This window comes from Ochlerotatus camptorhynchus, unplaced genomic scaffold (assembly GCF_037179485.1).
Source record: "Ochlerotatus camptorhynchus isolate MF236.1 unplaced genomic scaffold, CSIRO-AGI_Acam_v1.1 ptg000193l, whole genome shotgun sequence".
Taxonomy (NCBI): domain Eukaryota; kingdom Metazoa; phylum Arthropoda; class Insecta; order Diptera; family Culicidae; genus Ochlerotatus; species Ochlerotatus camptorhynchus.
In genome coordinates, this window is record NW_027040683.1 from 10,672,148 (window position 1) to 10,692,686 (window position 20,539).

The 20,539-nt window shown below is 39.0% G+C and overlaps 1 protein-coding gene across 1 annotated transcript in view; it reads right to left on the minus strand.

The window, feature by feature from the left end:
- Window positions 1-13,179, minus strand: part of LOC135702518 (uncharacterized) — a 575,981-nt gene extending 562,802 nt beyond the window's left edge. The window contains exon 1 of the mRNA XM_065223589.1: window positions 12,157-13,179. The gene's annotated coding sequence lies outside the window, so the exon portion shown is untranslated. The remainder of the gene's footprint in view (window positions 1-12,156) is intronic.
- Window positions 13,180-20,539: the final 7,360 nt, after the last annotated feature.

Here is a 20,539-nt window from a genome sequence, read left to right on the forward strand (position 1 = left end):
TCATGGGATTCCAGATCAACTTCGAACTACTATTATCCCGCGTATTTTTACTGAAAAGTACCAACACGTCAATTGCGTGAAAAGATATTTTACAGACGGGTCACGTCTCAATGGATCCACTGGCTTCGGTGTCTTCAATGAAAACTCTAGCGCCTTCCGCAAACTTCAGGAACCTTGTTCAGTTTATGTTGCTGAGCTGGCAGCAATCAATTCGGGGATGCTTTTCAACAAGCCCGCAGACCATTACTTCATCTTCTCGGATAGTCTCAGTTCGATTGAGGCTATTCGGTCGATGAAACCAAGTAGGCACTCATCTTATTTCCTTTCAAAGGTAAGGGAGCAGATGAGTGTACTGGTCGAAAGATCATATATGATTACCTTTCTATAGGTCCCCTCACATTGCTCAATCCCAGGCAATGAGAAGGCGGACTCTCTCGCAAAGGTGGGCTTGCAGGAAGGCGAATTTTATGACAGGCAAATTTCACACGATGAATTTTACCATTTAGTGCGTCAGAGTACCCTTTCGAGTAGGAAAACCGATTGGGACACTGGAAATCTTGGACGGTGGTTACATTCAATTATTCCTAATGTTTTTTTGAGAGCGTGGTTTAAAGGCTTTAGCTTAAGTCGTGACTTCATTCGCGTGATGAGTAGACTTATGTCCAACCACTACTCGCTAGATGCTCATCTCAATAGAATAAACCTCGTGGACAGCAACATCTGTTGGTGTGGAAACGGTTACGATGACATCGATCACGCATTTTGGCAATGTACGGATAATGACGCCGCCAGAGAGCGACTTTTGAATACCCTCGAGGCCCAAGGAAGACAACCCTATATCCCTATCAGAGACGTGTTGGGTACCCGCGATCTCTGCTATATGCAGTCGATTTATGTGGTTCTGCAAATTTCTAGTATAAGAATTTAATTCGTTTGTCTTTTGTATCTCTTTATTAGTTTTTGTTTGTCTTGTCCCCCGTCTCGATGAGTCTCATCGTCGACCACTGGTCACCATAGCCGGTCGAACTCCAGACGAATCTAGAACCACACTACCGTTCATACTGGCGACATCACTCTGATGAGACAACGAAACCCTACCCCCAAGCTCCTCCCCTTTTCCTATCCTTCGACAATGTACCTCTCTAACCTCGAGTAAGCCGCGAGTTTTCGGCCCAACTCCTACTAGACATAGAATTAAGTGAATTTTGTTACAAACAAAGAACAATGATTTATCGGCTCCGTAAAGCTAACGCGATTGAGCCTTAAAAATAAAAGAACTAGATAAACAAAAAACATCTCTAAAGCTCCCCTGCACTTGCATGAGGTTAGATTGAATGTCATCAAAGATTTATTTTATTTCTGTAGTTCTTCTAAGTCTTCCAGAGTCTTACTCAGGATCCCTAGACTACAATGAAGCTTCTTGTGGTTTTCTGAATTTCACAGAATTTCTCCAAAAGGTATCTTTTGCGCATTTCTCTCAACTTTTCTGAAGTACTTCAGAAGTTCTCCAAACTTGCCTTGAGCTGACCTTGGACAACTCCGAAGTGGTATTCTAAAGTTATGCTTAATATTCGATAAAACTAGACATTTTCTCTGTACAAAACTTCACAGTTTGACTGGCTTCTACTGCAAGGCTGTTAGGGTTGATGCATATATTATGTCACGCTCTAAGGGAGGAGGGAGGGGAGGTCTAAGATTTTGTGACAAGCAATGCATTAGGTATAGGAAACACGTCACGATAGGGGGGAGGGGGTAAATTTTTGCTCGATTTAGCGTGACATAATTAATGCATGGGCCCTTACAAGATTTTCAAAATTTGATCCGCGAAATCCGCGATTTATCAAAAGAAATCCGCGACTTCAAATACTAATCCACGACAAATAAAAAAAATATTTTTATTGCTTACAAATACGATTTGTATCACTACTACATGGCATTTCAAGTATATTGCTAGTGGCGTTTCTTTAACCTCAATCTACCTATGCACCGACTCTCAAAACATAAACAATTATCAAAATATTGCTGGCAATGGATAGATATTGAGTAAACTAGAAGATTAAGTGTATTTTTCAACCGATTCGAGTATGAATATGGCATTAAATCTGGTTTCGAAAGTTGATGCACAGGTAAAAAGTGAGGTTACGGTGAGGTTATAGCTTATTAGCTTGTTGCATGTTCTTAACTTAGTGTTCTTTAAAGCACATCCACATTTTTATAGAGGGCCTCCAGCATGGACTTGCTTCGTTGCTGCACGTTTAACGACTGAACAATGTATCATTTTCAGTTATTTAAATTCTTGGTAGTATAAATTGAAAGTGAATAAATTTACAATATGAGATTCTATTAAATAAAAACGACCTAGCTTTTCTGAAACATTATTTAAAAACATGTTTGCATTTTCAATAGAATGCAAATTACCTTGAAAATGACTAACACCCAAAGCCCAATAAAAATAGGGTGCATGCCAACGAATTACCATACAATAAATTTAATTTGAGGTCTTCATTTTTAAGAACAATAATACTAAAGTAAAATATAATATATTATAAGTAAAATTACAGGAGAATTAAATTCTGACTTCCGAGGATAGTTCCAACAAAATTTAGGGGAAAATTTCTTAGGAAATCTGATGAGTATTCCAAGGATATTCCGGTGATAATTTTAAGAAAATTCAAAAGAGAGTTCCTAGGAAATTATGAGCAGCATTTCAAAGAATTAATGCGAATGCTGAGCAGAATTTTTCATTAACGGCGCCGGTGGTGTAGTGGTAAGCGTGATTACCTCTCACCCCAGCAGGCCTGGGTTCAATACCAGTCGGCGCCGCCGGGATGTTCTGAGGCATAACATCTCTGATCACGCCTTCCTTCGGATGGGAAGTAAAGCCGTTGGTCCCCGGTTCATGAGTTGATGGGTCGATAGGTAGGGTCCAGGTGTGGGAGCTGCCTTCCTGGCACGTCGGTAGCATTGGTGCTCAGCACGGAAAACAAGATCGACGGAAAAAACAAATCAAAAGAAAAAAAAAAAAATTTCATTTTCATTTTCATTTTGCAGCGTTTGGTGGGGCAATGGGAGCGCAAGTCAATCCAAAGCCGAGGATAAAGGACGGGTGTTGGCTGAATAGTCTATGCGGACCACTTGAACGCCATGGGAAAAGGAAGGGATTGAAGAGGCCGATTATTGGGGGGTTTTGAGGAAATGACACATAGTGATGCTAAATGTAAAGAAACCGAAAATCCATCTCCCACTGATTCATCCTTTCACATATATACCAAATTGATATTTTAAAGCAAGAATCAAAATAAACAGACAATACATGAAAAGGCTAGTTGGCAGTTGCTTTAAAGGCTAGTTGCCTCCCTAAGCGGACCCTCCGCATCCTAACTCTTCTGTTAATCCACCCAATGCTACTAGGCTGTCTAAATTTCCCTATTTAAGTTCGTTTGATGATTATGATATCTCCAGTCCAATTCAATAAATAATTGAAATCTCTAATCTACCTACCATGCTTTATTAAGTACCTGCACTTGTGAATGTAATCCAAAATCCAACGTGTTTCAAGTTGTTTTTGACTTTGACCTATCCTTAATATATATTAGCCCGTCCCAGGTGACACCCTCAAGTGACTAAAATGCTTCACTTTGAAGTTAGTTTCCTAGCTGATTTTTAAATTACATAGGATATATGCCCCAACTACGCTCACGCGTTTCCACTATGTCGCACAACAAAAATACGTATGGTTATGTCACAATAGAAGCACGCCACAGTGAAAAACCCGGACCACAGCTCAAACACTTATCCCAAATCAAAATGAAGCACATACAAGATTAGTTGCAATACCATGTACAAAAATGGTGTTTAACATTGTTCCCTGAGTAATACCTCAATGAAAACAACAACGAAAGCTTGTCACGCAGGTAGAAGGAGCACCGTTGGGCACTTTCTGAAACATTTCAATAGTATAATTCCCTTGCAAACCCAAATAAATCTGCGTAAAAATAAATAAAATAAGAGTGATTTGCGGCAAAACCCGCCAGTACTGCACCCAACGTCAGTGCCTATACGTAAGCGTTCTACAACGCGGCTTTCAAATAAAGGAGTAACAAGTGTGATACTATCACTTCAGACTAGAACTTTGGTTCTCTTATGCAATGGTACATCAGAAAGGGGAAGCTCAGTAGTCCTCATCGCATGCTCATGACGCTATTCTGTCACGGCATGAGCCAACGATGCCGGATCTAAACCAACCGTCTCCAACGCTCCACTATGAAGCATAAGATTAGGCCCGCCCACCAACGTCCAGGGTTTAAAAACTAGCCAAGGGGAGGGAGGGAGGGAGTTCCTAGGAAATTATGAGCAGCATTTCAAAGAATTAATGCGAATGCTGAGCAGAATTAAAAAGGAATTCCTATGGTAATTTCATGGGAATTTCAGGTGAATACTAAGTGCATGCTGAGGAGAACTCCAATTTATTTTTTTCAATGGTGATTGTCGGGGCATTGCAAAGTGAATTCAGAGACTGTTCTGCAGAAGATTTTCAAGAGTATTCTCAACAATCAAGACGAAACTAACGATTTTAAATTAGCTCATTACTTGACTAGAATCTGTCAATGTTTTAATTGTTTTGTTTCGCCTTATATATTTGACAGAGTTTAATGAGGCATTCATGGATTTTCTTATGTTTCGAGGGGTACTTCAATTAGCTTGGGCCCGAAGATCTGATACTTCTTAATGTGAAAGTGGATCGGTTTAGAATGACTCACTTCATCGATTTTTTACAAAATAACGCAGCGCTCAATCGAAAAAAAAAGCTCTTCCGTGCAATATTAAAGACCTAAAATTGCTATCTCTAGCAATTTTACAAGATGGATTCAGTGTTTAAATTTTCTGTAAACCATTTTCTAAAAGGACCACAATCATAGTGGTCGCTAACGTTGCTCATCAATTACACAATTATTTCGTATGAAAGGTCATATTTCATTCCCGTAGATCGTTTCAAAATATTGTTAGGAACATTTCCTATGAAGACAACATACATGTAAAATGCATTATTTCAATGCAAACCATTTTTTTGTAACGCAATTCCAAGCATTAAGCTGGGTTTAGACAGGGCAAGTCAATTGAGCAAGTCAGTTGAATTCAACTGACTTGAACGCGAATTGAACGTGTAAACCATGCCATTCAACTGACTTGATCAACTCACTTGAATTGAAAAAAGTTGAACCAGGCAGTTATCAAGTTCTATCACAAGTATTTGAGTAAGTTTTGTAAAAAATTCCGCCTTTTTGATGAAGGTATTCTAATATATCTTGGTATTTTTAAAAATAATTAGATAATCCTGAACTTCGGCATAACTTCGCTGAACTTCAGCAGGAGTTCCCTTAAGTTCGGCAGGCTTTCCCTAAACTACAGCAAGACTTCCCTGAGCATTAGTAGGACTACCCTGAACTTGGAATCTTGGAATTGAAGTTGTCATTTCAGTAGTAGAATAATTATAATTATACAATAATATTGTGTTTACGAATATGTTCAAAATTTCAATACTTCCCATTTTTCTAATTTGAAATGCTTGTTGGTACTTGTGCATTTCGAATTTGGGTGTGGTTTGAACGGGTGTGGATTCAGTATCAACGGAAAAGCATTAACTTTCAACTTAAGCCAACAGATTGAGCAAGGAGCAAATTATAAGTCTATAAAATTTTTCTATGAAAATTTAGAGATCCTGTACACAGAAAGAGGATCAAGATTCATGGTTTGGGAAAAATGATTGTTTTAAAGATCCATGCATTGAAAATTATATGATCCTGTATATAGAAAAATCTTCAAGGTTAAGGGTGCTTTATTAAAAATTAAATATTCCGGACATGGATATTTAATCTAAGGGAGAAAATTAGAGAGAGTGATCAGTGCAAAGTTTACAAGTTCCAAAACTAGCAAAAATATTTGAAATGCTGAACTTTGAAATTAAACATGGAAATTATCCGAGAAGTTCTGGAAAAATCAGAGAAAAACTGGAAATTTTATTTAGCAAAATGAGTAGACATTCTGACTAAGAACCAGTTAAGATGTTACCGTAAACCGGGGTAAATTGATCACTGGGGTGAAAATGCTGAAAATAAGTTTGTTTTACCAATATTTCTCAATAAGTTTGTTTTAAAATCATTGATAATTAATCTGACCTTATTTTCTGTTCCCACAGTTATGGTTGATAATAAACATATTTTTCAAACATATGAATGATATTTATGAGCTGCAATCACATCAACTCACATTCTGCAGACATAGGTTAGGTTAGGTTTTCTTGATTAGGAAGGTTTTCAGCCTGGGGCTGGTTCACCTACGGTTCTGAAGACATACTGTAAGTCAAAGGGATAATCGTCGTACAATCCGAGTCCTGACGGAATTTCATCGGTGTTATTGTCTCCACTGATGCACGTTTTTCAACGGTCCGTGGACGTCGGCGTTTTACCATCCTGTTGGAAGCAAGCGCACATGTTTCCAGTACACAAGAAGGGCAACAAACAGGACGTCGGCAACTACTGTGGCATCACTCGTTACTCGCTCACTGTAAGCCGTATATTAGTATCGACCAGCATGGTTTCATGGCTGGTCGCTCCACTGCCACTAACTTGCTGTGTCTCACTTCCTACATCTCTAACAGTATGTCGGATCGTGGTCAGACGGATGTCATTTATGCTGACTTATCTGCTGCCTTCGATAAATTGAATCACCGCATATCAATCGCAAATCTGGACAGGCTCGGTATCCACAGCTGCCTTTTGCTATGGTTTCAGTCGTACCTTACCGATCGCTATCTTACTGTTGTCATTGGTGATCACCAGTCCCGTATGTTTGCTGCCACGTCCGGCATACCCCAGGGTAGTCACCAAGGACCGCTGATTTTCCTTATTTACTTCAATGACGTGAATCTAGTAATTGAGGGATCACGATTTACTTACGTAGATGACCTTAATCTCTTCCTTCGAATTCACTCAATTGAAGACTGTTGCTTCCTTCAACGTCAGTTGAATGCTTTTTGTGATTGGTGTATTCTGAATCATATTGAGGTTAACCCGTTCAAATGCTTGGTTATCTCTTTTTCGCGCAATAAAGAGGCTATTATGTTCAAGTATTTATGCACTGAAATTGAACGCGTCAGCCAAATTAAGAACCTAGGTGTGATTTTGAATACACAACTCTCTTTCAAGCAGCACATCTCGTATGCCGTCGACAAATCTTCCAGAATTCTAAGGTTTATCTTCAGGATGGATTGCGAAAGACTTCACAGATGTCTACTGCCTTAAATCGTTGTACTGCTCCTTGTCTCGCTCCATATAAGAATACTGCTCGGTAGTCTGGACTCCTAACTACAACAACGCTGTCGAAAGAGTTGAGTCTGTTCAGCGACGGTTCCTGAGATATGTTATGATAAACTGCCGTGGACGGATCCCTTCTGATTGCCTAGCAAAGAAAGTCGTTTGCTACTGATCCATCTGGATCACCTGTCGGTCCGAAGAGATACAGCAAGGGCATTGCTAATTGCAGATATCACTAACTCAAACGCTATATGGCTGAATGCGTTATAAGACAAACTGTAAAATTTGTTCAAAACTATTTAACTGACAGAACTCCACAGGTAAATTATCAAAATTCCAAATCTGAACGACTACCTGTTGGAGCTGGAATTCCTCCGGGTAGCATTATTGGGCCTATATTGTAAAACATTTTCACTTCGAACCTCCCTGATTTGCTTCAGGGTTGCCAAAAATCTTTGTTCGCTGATGACACAGTCATTTCCGCTAAAGGAAGAAGTCTTCGTATTGTTTGCAGCAGACTGCAGAAAAGTTGAGATATTTTCTCTTCTTATTTGCAACTATAGAATAAATATAGTGTCCGGATTCTAAGTGGACCAGACTTTAAAGCAGCCAGAAAGTTCTGTTAGAACTTTAAAAGAACTTTATGGAACTTGAAAGTGGATTTTATCGTGGAATGCGGAACTTTTGGTTGCTTGGGGCATGCTTCAAACTCTCGTTGAATTTCTCCTCAAAATTCAGTAGGAATGCTCCCAGCGTTGCCTTGACATTCCTCTGTATTTCTAAAGTCACCAAGGCTGCAAAAGCGTAGTGGGTGGGACATGTTGTGAGAATGCCGGATAACAAACCCGCCAAACGCGCGTTCACCTCAAATTCCGTCGGTACAAAATGAAGAGGAGCATATCGAGATAAGTGATGGCAAAACATTCTATGAAATATCCTTAGAATATTCTTAGGTTTCAATTAGAACCATCCAAGGTTCATTAGAATTCGTTTTAAGATTCAATCCCAATTTCTTTAAATGTTTTTTTAAAGCTAACTTGGAAATCATGAAAGTTATCAATTGGGTTGTAAGTGGAATACTCACAAGAGCAAGAAAAGGTAATTATTTTCCGTTTAATTCCACTCAGTTTTGTGCATCAATGACAGATACATATTTCGACTACAATGTGCAGTCTTCATCAGGGAAATGACAATGATGAAGTCAAGTCCTTCTGCTTATTTGGTTATCTGCTTTGCGCCAACCAGGTGTTCATCGTAGTGCTGCTGCACCTTTCGATAACCTCACGTTTGTCCGTCAAAATACCTCCCTCCTTAACCCGAAACAATTCTGCTCAAGACACAATGCCTTAACAGGATGCGTTGAGATTCTTGAATTGCTGTGTTTCTAGAGCAGAATACAGCTGCTCCATTTCTTATCCCGGAAAAAATTAGTTGGCTGTCTTCACTTCTAATTGACTTTCTCAATCGTTAATAATATTTTTCGTATTGGATGCTGAATCGTAACTTCTTTCATCGAAGTTTGTGTCGAAAACATCCGCAAATGCCTTTACATGACCATGGCGATCCAAAGAGAAAAGATGAGCCGAGACTTCTGTTTCTATCGCTTCATAATCGCCCTCGCTGCATTCTGCTCATCCAAAACCGTCTGACACTCGTCGTCGAATCAATCGTTTCGTGTCTATTCCTTAAAAAGGAATCCAACGTCCGGATTTTGTTGAATCGTTGCAGCTCAGCAGTCACCCACTGTTGGGAAGAACATTGGAAACGTAACTTTCGATTGTATAACTCACAATATTCATTTGAACTGCAAGATCGATAGCTGTCGTTGGCGTTTATTGTGTTTCCGATTGATGCTCAACATAATGTTAAAAGATTGAGCTTATTTTAAATCAGTAATCGACCGACCTTGAACCTTGAACCTAGATCCTTATGTAAATCGGAACCCTGTAAACCTGTTTGCATGAATTTTCGCTTAATACCTCCACAGTAGTACCATAGAGGTAACTCTAAGACTAGTAGGTCCCGAAGAAACGTGCTCAACTTTTTGGCTCAGCTCTGGTACTATCTTCGGTCCCAAGCTAATCGATTCACTCCTCGAAACATAGGAAAATCCTCTAACCCCTCATTTTATCTGTCAAACTTTCATAGCGAATCAAAATAAACATTGTGTAGTACTAGAATTATGACTAGAATGGGGTACGTTAATCGTTTGCTCGAGCCAATTTAAAATCGTTAGTTTCGTATTGATTGTTGGTAGTACTGTCAACCTTAACTGCCATATTTTCCCACCCCTTCTCCAAATCAGATAGTGTTTTGATTGTTTTGCCACATTTCTTCGATTTACACTTGATAATTGCCCAAACATTTTCGATGGGACGAAAATCTGGACAATTTAGTGGATTGATATTGATACGTTTTTCAATAGAATCGACATTATTCTGCTTATGCCATTCAATGACATCCCTGCTGTAATGGCAGCTATCTAAGTTGGGCCAACACTTTACGGGACCTTCTTGTGACTGAATAAATGGCAAAATTCTCTTCTGGAGACATTCCTCCTTGTAAAATTGTCCATTTATAGCTGATCCAGTGATGAGAACCTTCGATTTCTTTCCACAACTGCAGATGCCTTGTCAAATCTTCGATGCCTTCTTGATCCGGAGTTTGTCCAAAGTTCATTTTTACGTAAGTGTCATCGTCCATCAAAATACATCCGTTATAGTTGGTCAGATCTTGCTCGTACAGCTTCCTTGCACGGTTTTTGGCAACCAGATTTTGTTTCAGCGTCCTGTTGGGATGTTTGCTACCATGGTACGACCGAAAACCTTCTCGCATACAGATTCGCCGAACTGAACCTTTTCGCGTCCGGAGATCCCAGGATTCCTTTGGACTGCCCTAATGATCTACGCTCGTAATTTTCGGTCATATGTTCCACTTCTACGTTTGTTTTGTTTTGTACGATCCAACGTTAGTGCATTCCGGTAACGTATAAGCACGGTATTTACAGTCGATTTTGGAACCTTTGCAATCATTCCTTCCGACCACGTTGAGTTTTCAACGTTCTTAGATAACTTTTAAACGTGTCTATCAATCCTGATTGAATGTTCACCACTGAATAAACAATCCTTCCAGATCAAAACGCTGTCAACAGTTTCTTCCTACGACAAAGAGAGATGCTACAGTAATTAAAAAGAAGCGACCAACTTATACTTTATACAAAAAAATAAAACAAAATTGAAACCTTAAAAAATGTGTTTTATTTTGGACAGCTTTTTGTTCTAGGTACTCTTCTGTGCGCCGTGTAAACTAAAAATTACTCAAACGTCATTCAGCATATGGAACATTTGCAAAACAGAACGCAGAATCAAAACAAAACCGCAAATAAGGCTAACAGAAACATGGATTTCTGATGCTGATAGGGCTACTAGAAGTGCAAATTAAAAATGAACCCCGTTCATATGCATGAAGCGTCGTTCAGATTAGCGGGGGTCTACGGTACGTCCGTTGCTCATTAGTTGCCATTAAGAAATTATAGTACCAACGGTACGAAACTTACTCAGTGTTAAGTTATAAAGTTATTCAGTGTAGAAAATCAATTTCTTTCTTACACACACATAAACAAAATCCGTTGGCAAAAATACTATATTGATGGTTTAAATTAAATACTCCCACCAATAGATTTTTGCAGAAACGAAATTCATTTAATTTTACTATTCTTTCTATCAAAACTACTATGCCGATTGAGTAAGCATAGTAGTTTTGACAGAATGGTAGTAAATAACATTATATTTATAGTCAACTATACTGAAATCATGGTAGATTTAACGGTATTAAGCGTAGTTATACTGAAAATAAGTGTTTTCTGCAAAATAGTATTCCTAATACCCCGTTCACATTACAGCCTATATCACGTAATATAGGCTGTCTTGCAATGAGCACTCATACATAGGATTTCCAATGAAAACTAGATGTATGAGTGCTCATTGCAAGACAGCGTATATCACGTGATATACGCTGTGATGTGAACGGGGTATAACTATTATCTTTGTTTCAGTGCAGGAGCTCAATTCAACATTACTGTCAAACGCACGAATACAAAATAATCAAATTCAACAAAGCAACCCCTATAATCGGGCAACTGCAACATTGTATTCTCATTGAATCACATTCCTCGCATAAATCAGCTGCGCAGAGCTCCAGCATATCCGAAGGCTTTTAATTTGATTATCTCCACATCGCAACATTGAAGAAACACCCTTCCCCTCCATTGAATCCATCACCGGGTGACCTTATCGTTAATCAGTTGCCTTCTGGCTCCCGGCTGGTCGCTTAATCTGATGATTCTTCAAACCAACTAACGGAGGAGGACAACAACAAAAGCCACAGCTTCCAACGAGATCCCATAAAGTTACTGCTGACTCATTCGGTTCGTTCAATGATGTTTCTTTCTGCTCTATCGAATATGTACTGACAGGGCAGCCCAGACCCATAGACCTCTAAAAGACGAACAGCATTTTCATCCGGCAGACCTGTGCGAAGCAGATATACCTATATGTAATGAAAGGAATGTTCGCTCTTAATCACTCCGCGCGTCCCAGCAGGGAGCACCACCAGTTCCGAACTACGTGACATCGCTGGGGCGCATATCTGGACTCTGTTGTAGTGTGATTCCGGTGGAATGCCCTCGAGTTTTATTGATTTTCAGTTTTCCTCTCGCACCTTACTTCTCATGCAGCAGGGCGAGATTGAGTTTCTTTTTCTTCTTTTCTTTAACAATGAGATAAAGTGCTAAGAGCGGACATGCAAGTAGTAGTTGACAATGCTGTTGATTGTGTGGTCGTACCTAGGCTAAGAGTGCTGACTTGTCGTAATCCATAATTCCAGCCAGCGAGAAATCAACTGGATCAGCGATGCTTTGACCGTCCTTGACTTGTTGTTTCCAGCTGCGATAGATACAATCGAAGGAAACTGCAGCCACTGATCGGAAAAACGTCGTTTTTCCGAGCTAGTTTTTATTTATTGCTGCCCGCGCTCACACTTCGGTGGCTTTCGCACTTCTTGACGGAGAATTGAGATGTATTTTCAGCTTCTGTGAGCACTTTTTTCCCTAACTTCTTTCCTCCGACAGAGGAACGCGCGCGTGATGAAAATATCGTACACAAGAGAAAGCAAAAAAAAATCAACCACAGCAGAACCGTCACCACCGACGGGGAAAAAAAACACAACAATACAATCACGCGAAAGACGCGACGTAAACACACACGCGTAAACACAAAATGGTTTAAATCACTAGTCTTCTGTTTATAGACTTTTGCACGGACGATTTGATTCTCACACGACGATAAACCCACACGAACTCCAACCGAACGGCACACGAGGGCACGAACTCGCACGAAGCTCGACCCGAACGGCAAACGAAGCCCTCTTCGGGCGGTTGTTTTCAGCTGCTTCGGGTTCGGGTAAGCCGTTCGTCAGCAAACCCACGATCGGCTGTCAAGCCACAAACACCGCACCGTCACCAACACACCCGCACGGATTGTAAACAAATTTCACTATTAGACGAGTTTGACGCCAATCACGCACACACCGTACCGTGGGATATGGGCGTCCAACGTCACACGCACACTCAGATGCCTTTCTTGAAGCGAGAAAAAAAGAGGTGGAAAACCCCTCGATGGGTAAACTTTTCACTGTTTTTCACAGAAATTTACCCCCGAACCGATCACTGACATAGCACTCGAACGCGTACCGATCACGGATCACTTACGGAGCCGGTTGAACCCACTCACGAGGGTGCCTAGGGGCTCAAAATTGCACTATTGCCGAAAAATCGCGGAGAAAAATTCGATGGACTTGCCTTCGCAAGAACAATACACTTCAATCTGAGCCACCGAAGGGCCGTTCGGACGAGACGGTGGTGTTTGTGACAACGTCGGATTCGTCTAAAACTGACTGATGCACTGCGAGATTTAGGCGAGTTTGGTTAGACAGCGTCAGTGAAGAGGGTGGATTTTTGCAACCGGGGTTTCAGTTGTGGGTTTGCGTCCGGGGAATGAGTTTGAAAGGTGTGCGATGCGGGCCGATCTCTGGACTATGCTGATGCTTTTTTAGCTTTATTCCGTAAACTTTGAGCGATGTGGGAATGGCATGTTCATGCCGGAAGCTTGAATATGTCTTTACAGTTATAGCCAATCATATTATTGCTGATTGCATCTGAAACTGGACTGTCCCAAAAATGCAAAAAGTGTGATAAAAGTGCACGTTTCCGTCAAATCGTTTTGATGTCTTCGGAGCACTTATTGCTTGCATCATAAGGAATAAGTGCACCCAAGAAACCAAGACGATTAGACGTAAACTTGCAGTTTTATCACACTTTTTAATAAGTGAAAACGCGCTTATTAGTCCAATTTGGTGTGACACAAATACAAGCTTGCAAGTATCAGGAAAAACGCCAACCAGACATAACGGAATTTTGCATGTGCTTAGCTCAGTGCCAACATTTCAAAGGGGCGTAATTGCTTTTGTAAACAATGGCTTTAGTCGTCGATTTCCCGCAAATAGAAGCTTACCCCTCCAAATTAACAATGCTAGCTGCTAGAGGAAACATTCCTCTACCTACTGGTATCATTATTTTTCATGACTGAGCTTTTATTCGCGAGAAATCGACGGCTAAAGCCATTGTTTACAAATGCAATTACGCCCCTTTGAAATGTTGGCACTGATTTCTCCTGATGTAAACACTCAGAAAATTTTTCACTTCGATATTACATGAAAACATGTATAGATATTTTCCATCTAGTTTTTCACGTAAACGTTTTTCATATGTAGATCGGTTCTAAAGTTTTAATTTCAATCCACATAAAACTGTAATAGGTAGTATAGGCTTTTGAAATAAATTTCACTATATTTTCATGTAACATCTAAATGAAAATTACTCAGAGTGAAAAGATCTTACCCCAATCCACTAGAAAGCAACATAAATTTTATAGTACTTTCTATATGAATTTTATTACACTTTCACTTAAATTTTCGTAAATTGCTTCGTAGCATCCAAACTGTTGTTAGGCGTTCTAAAATGATTTTTCGAAATAATAAAAATAACTGGATAGATATTTGTTGATTTATTTTATTGCTCAGCTTAATGCAGATGGTTTCTTATATCTACTTACACGTTTAAGCTATTTTTACACACAAAAACTTATTGTCAATCCAATGCAATGCAACTGACAGCCACCCCGGCCAGCTGCACTTCCTCTGCCAATCTTTCGGGTGAGATGGTAAGGAAATCAAACTCGTCGATTCCTCTTTTTACAAAAAATATATGATTAGTAAATGGTGTATGATGACGAAAATAAAACAACTTACTTTTCAGAAAATTCAACAAATCCAATGGAATTTGCAAATCTATCAACCGGTCGTCAGGAATGCACCGTTTGGACGCCATATTAGGTTTTGTTTATGCCATCGCTACTCAGAAATTTTCACACTATAAATTCATGTAGAATCTAAGTGAAATAATCTTATATGAAATTCACTTGAAATTTATATAAATTTCATCTAAGTTTAAAAACTTATCACATTGCTTTTAATATGATTTGTAATGAATTTTAAAAACGTCATGTACTTTTCAGATAATTTATAATATCTGAAGGTTACGTGTTTTTCCCAGTGAAATTTATGTGACAAATTTTTTGAGTGAACGCTTACGAAACAAAGATCATTTCAGTGCCAACATTTCAAAGGGGCGTAATTGCTTTTATAAACAATGGCTTTTGCCGTCGATTTCTCGCAAATAAAAGCCCACCCCTCCAAATTACCAATGCTAGCTGGGACAGGAAACATTCTTCTACCTGCTGGTGTCATTCATTTTCATGAGTGAGCTTTCATTCGCAAGAAATCGAAGACGAAAGTCATTGTTTACAAATGCAATTACGCCCCTTTGAAATGTTGGCACTGATTTCATTTATGACCAACAAGCCATCGGTTGGAAAAACTGGAACGCTTCGGGAGCTGCAACATTCCGGGCTGAAGTTCAAAACTCATTTGAGCCTCGATCTGGAAATTCTGAACGACAGTATCCTGGGACCACTTGTATTTCCCAAAGATTCGAATGGATGGAGTCAATGGTTACATCAGTCTGAGCTTTGTTGCATCGCACATAATTTCTCTGCTGTCCAACTATGACTTTAAGCTGCATCGACCTAAGTACGGCCGGCGCCGGTGGTGTAGTGGTAAGCGTGACTGCTTTCTAACACCCCAATGGGTCTGGGTTCAATCCCAGCCGAGGTCGGTGGGATTTTTCTGAGGCTTAAAAATCTCTGGTCACGTCTTCCTTCGGAAGGGAAGTAAAGCCGTTGGTCTCGGCCCATGTGTGTTGTGAATGGGTGCGATGGCAGGTGTGGAAAAGCTGCCTTCCTGCTGCACATTCTGTTGCCGTCAATGGATGGCTATCGATGTCCGTCGGTGATTGGCCACTAGATTGCGGAACAGAGACCGACGTTAAATAAAGGAAAAGAAGAAGAAGAAGAAGACCCAAGTACGTCCTGATCGATCAAAAGCGAAAAACTACCATCGGTATGCACTGAATTGGATTGATGAAGACCCCACTGGCCGAGCTGTTGTCATTTTCCGAAAGCGGTTTATTTGGTGTATGGAAGGAGGAGATTTTCAATGTGTACTCCATGGAGGACCGGGATGAATTCAGAAAGAACGATATTGAAGACTTGGGGATGCTCGCATTTGAGGATCTCACTTCGACGTGGATTGCGTTGGCTGTGGGGCTGTCCGTTAGCTCGGTAGTTTTCGTTATGGAGCTGGTGGTTAAGTAGATAGATTAAGTAGGGAATTTTGGATCCCCCGGTTGATTTAGAGTTGATCTTGATATTTATCATATCGCACATCATTTTCACCAGGATTTTCACTGATTGCCTTGTTGTAACAATGTTTCGAATAAAGTTTTCGGGTTCTACTGCACTGGCCACAGCAACAGGATAGGAGAGAAATCACCACAATTTATGTATTAAGCTGGCATGTAGCAAATTTTTGTTCCGTTCCATCCCTGGCACTTTCCTCACTGGGTGAGGTTTTAGAAATTTATTCCAGTCTTCCTGAAGTGTTCCCACTTCAATCGGTCATGGAACATAAGGCTAGCCTTCTCTAAGGCTTTAAGGTTTGCTTATTTCACTAGACTTGAAGTAAAACTAAATAAATATCATTTGCAATCCCGTTGTACGAATCGCTCGGACGGGATTTAATTTTCATTTTGATTACTTGGGCTGGCTCAACTCCAAGTAATTTTGTCAATTCATCTTTGATCTGATCTAGAGATTCACCACTGGGCAGACCGTTTAAGACAACCTTGAACAGATGTTCAGTATTAGTGGCGTAAGTGAAAATTGTGTGTTGCTTCTCAGTAAGATATTTAGGAAGACGTTTGAATCCGTCCAATGTTTCAGCCAATACACGGCATTCACCCGACGGCCAATTTGAAGTGAAAACTTGAATTTAGCAAAGTTTAAAAGTTCCGTACGAAGAGCGTGGAAATCGGAAGTAGTTACCACAATAAGGGGGACTTTTTCCTTCTTGGAATTAAGATGGGAAAAATTATTAGATTTTTGCCCTGATGATGGATCATTCCCAGTGATTGCCCAAATTAATTTCATCAGAAGAGCCCAACAAACAATTCAAAGTCACAAATAAGCATACATATTGAATAAATGCTGTTTAACAGTGTACAATGCTGAATAAAACAGGATGTCGAATTAGGTGCTGAAAAAAGCTCATTGAGATCGATAGATGCGCCTTTATTCCGCTGTTTGCTCCGAGGTTTGCTCTGATATGAATAATTTACTTATTAAAAGGTTTATAAACGTTGACTGTTTTCCTGATTCAAACCCAGAAATTGGATCTAATAACAAACTGAATAAGTGTAATTTGCACATACACTGACGCTTTAATTCGACTGTCTTCAATTAATTTAATAAAATGCTTCATTATACGTCTTAGAAATGTTTTCTAGCTCCATTATTAGATTTTAGTGCATTGCTTTACAATATTGATGTATAAAGGTGAATAAGGTCAGCAAAATAGCTCTTATACCACTATACGTCCATGTTTTAATTGCATGCTTTGTAAATGGTTTATTAACGACGTATTAGATTTTTTATTCGACAACACTGGTTCAGTCTAGCAAAAAGACGAAATCAGTAGAGTAGTGGTTACCGTTTCCGCTTTCCAAGTAGAAGGTCGTGAGCATACATGGAAAATCATTTGCATTCATTTACATTCATTTGCTTCTATCTTTTTTCTTCAACAGTATTCCGCAAAATGATGTGTAGAGCTTTTGTAGGTTTTGTTATTAGCTACAACTTTTGCAAACTAGTCAAATCCGTTTCTCTTATGCATCACGAACTAGAGCGGGCAGAACTTGTTACTGTTTTTCAGTGAATGTATTTTACAAGTTCTGCCCGCTCTAGTTCGTGATGCATAAGAGATACAGATTTTAGTTATGAGCAAAAATTGTAGCTAATAACAAAACCTACAAAAGCTCTATGCATTATTTTGCGGAATGCTGTTGATGAAAAAAGTTAGAGGTAAATGAATGTAAATGAATGTATGAAATGAATGCAAATGATTTTCCTTGCCTGGTCGTGAGTTCAATCCCAAGCTTAACCCTTTTTATTTGTGTTCTAAATAGTAATCATCAATCACATTACTCACGAATGGATTGATCTTGTTTAAAAATAACCACGCATCCTTTCCTTGGAAATGGGAGAGATGAATGAATTAATGATTCCCACTGGACCTTGAGGCGATCGGGAGTGCTGATATGTATTCAGTTTCAAACAAGCTTTTATTGAACTTTGAGCAGCCCATATGATGTATTCTAGAATAGCTCACATGGCAACACAGTTCGAAAAAGTAGTGTAAATTTCTATTCAATATGATGCACATAAATGGAGCGTCACATATCATATACGTTTACATTATATATCATGTAAAGTTCTGACACATTTCATGCAATGTAGCAAATATTGTATGCAAAATCCCATTTTTGTAAACATTACAAGTTGCTCGGTTGCGTGAGATGAAATACAAGTTTACGTGAATGAATGTTTACATCACAATTAAAATTCAGAATTTTTATCTGTGAAGGCAAGCGGCTGGTGATCGGAAGGTAGGTACTTGGTTCGAAACCAATGCAATCGGACATATGTATATGAATGTAATAAATTATTTAATATCTGTTGTTGTGTGTGGTGCCATGCTTCGTCTGAAATAAAGAAAACAATCTCTGAAGAAAAAGACATCTCTGTCTGTCTCTACCGTTCTTTATTTTCGGATTAATATTCTTGCAGTTGAATAACCGTTTGATAAATGTATAAGTATCTAATTTAAACGTTACTTCACATATAGCGATAATCGAGCGTATACATAATCGCTGTTTAGGGAAGCAAAAAATGTCCAATAAACGCTGAATAATAATAAAAAAAAGATCGATTAAAGCTCTGTTACAACTCATGGAAGTCGAATAAAAGCTTCTTTACATACCTTAACCAACACATATTGTGGTTGAATAAATTCTCCAGATTTATGTGAACAAAGCCTGAACAGAAGTTATTATTAAAAATTGTGCAAGTATTATTAAGCATGCAGTTGAATAAAATCGTCAAGAAGTCATTTCTTCAATGGGCAATTGTTTGTTGGGAGGGATCAAAGTATTGTTCTTTTCTTTTGCGTGTAGGAACAAAGTTTCTCCAAATCGATTTCCAACCAGATTGCAATAAAACTCCAAAGGATCGAAGAGAAATTTTCCAAGTTAATGTCCAAGCAGGATTGCGTCGGGAAGCGTCCAAACAAGGAGCGAAGAGGAATAAGAGTAAAAAAAAAAGGTAGAACATTTGTAGGTTATAATTAGCACTGAGATGCGCTATTTAAGTCTGTTGTAGCTTTAGGTAGCAGTAACACTTCCTTCAATAAAACCTATAAACAATGGTTGTAAAACGGAGTGAAGAATCTAAATAAACAAACGTGATATATTTTATAATGTAAATATCTTATATATCCTGTACGATCAGGCGATAACTACTACCTCTCCTCTTAGCATAGCATTTACCGATAGATGTCACCACTAAGTAACTATTTGTTATTGTTTCTCTGCCATGTACTGTCCCTGTAATATGAATAAAGTTAGAGATTTATCTTCCTCCGCCATGGCAGGACGGCCCAAATCATAATTGTTTTAATTATAACACAACCGAGAGCGTAGCACATGCAAAAAAAAATGTGCAATCCACATTTGGCAATTTCTAACGTTAGTTGAAACATACAGCAATATAACTTTAATTTTACTTAAAAGTATTCAATGATCCATTTGCATTGAATTTAACAAGCATTTGAGATTTTACATCATAGTCAAAAGCTCAATTGGAATAAATTGAAATTTCAACGAATAACGATACAAATTTACATGAAGGTGTAAATTTCAATTTTAGCACACACACTTTGAAATACATAACGTGACGGAATCCATCTTTGACATAAAAAATTAGACGAAAACAAACAGGTCATGTTCGTTGCTCGACGAATAGTACGTTTGATTAAGCTATATTTCGCGTCAGTTATGACTCAAATTTAAGTCAAAATTAACGCTCGTATATGTCACTCTCAGAGCACTTAAATTTACATGATTTTTTTCTAAGTGTGCAGACAAACCACCGACAAACCGACATGACTGACCATAGCCAAAACAATAAAATTCCTGACCAAAGCACACTACTGACATCTGGCTCCATGTTCGCGGGAAATATTTAGCTAAGCCATGAACCCGCATGCAAAAGTTATGAATTGGTTCGTGGCTGATCCATTCTGGAATTTTTTTTTTATTTAGATAAATAAATCCTATGGTTTTGACAGTTCGGATCACTGCACATTTAAATCGGCCGTTTACGATTTTCGGACATAAGTCAGAATTAAGTGTCATGTCGGTTTGTCAGTGGACAAACGTTCAATCCAGAAGAAATTTCATCAAAATTTTGAGTAAATTTTCAAACCAGAATACTTTAGAAATCACTTGCTCACTACCCAAGTTCCTTGTTCTACACTAAATTGGTGACATGACTACCGCTCTCGCTCTCACTGAACTGTCAGAATAATAAAAAAAATGGCAATTTGAATCGTGGCCAAACTTTCTACCGCTGTTTCTTCCAGTCAGCACATAACGGAGC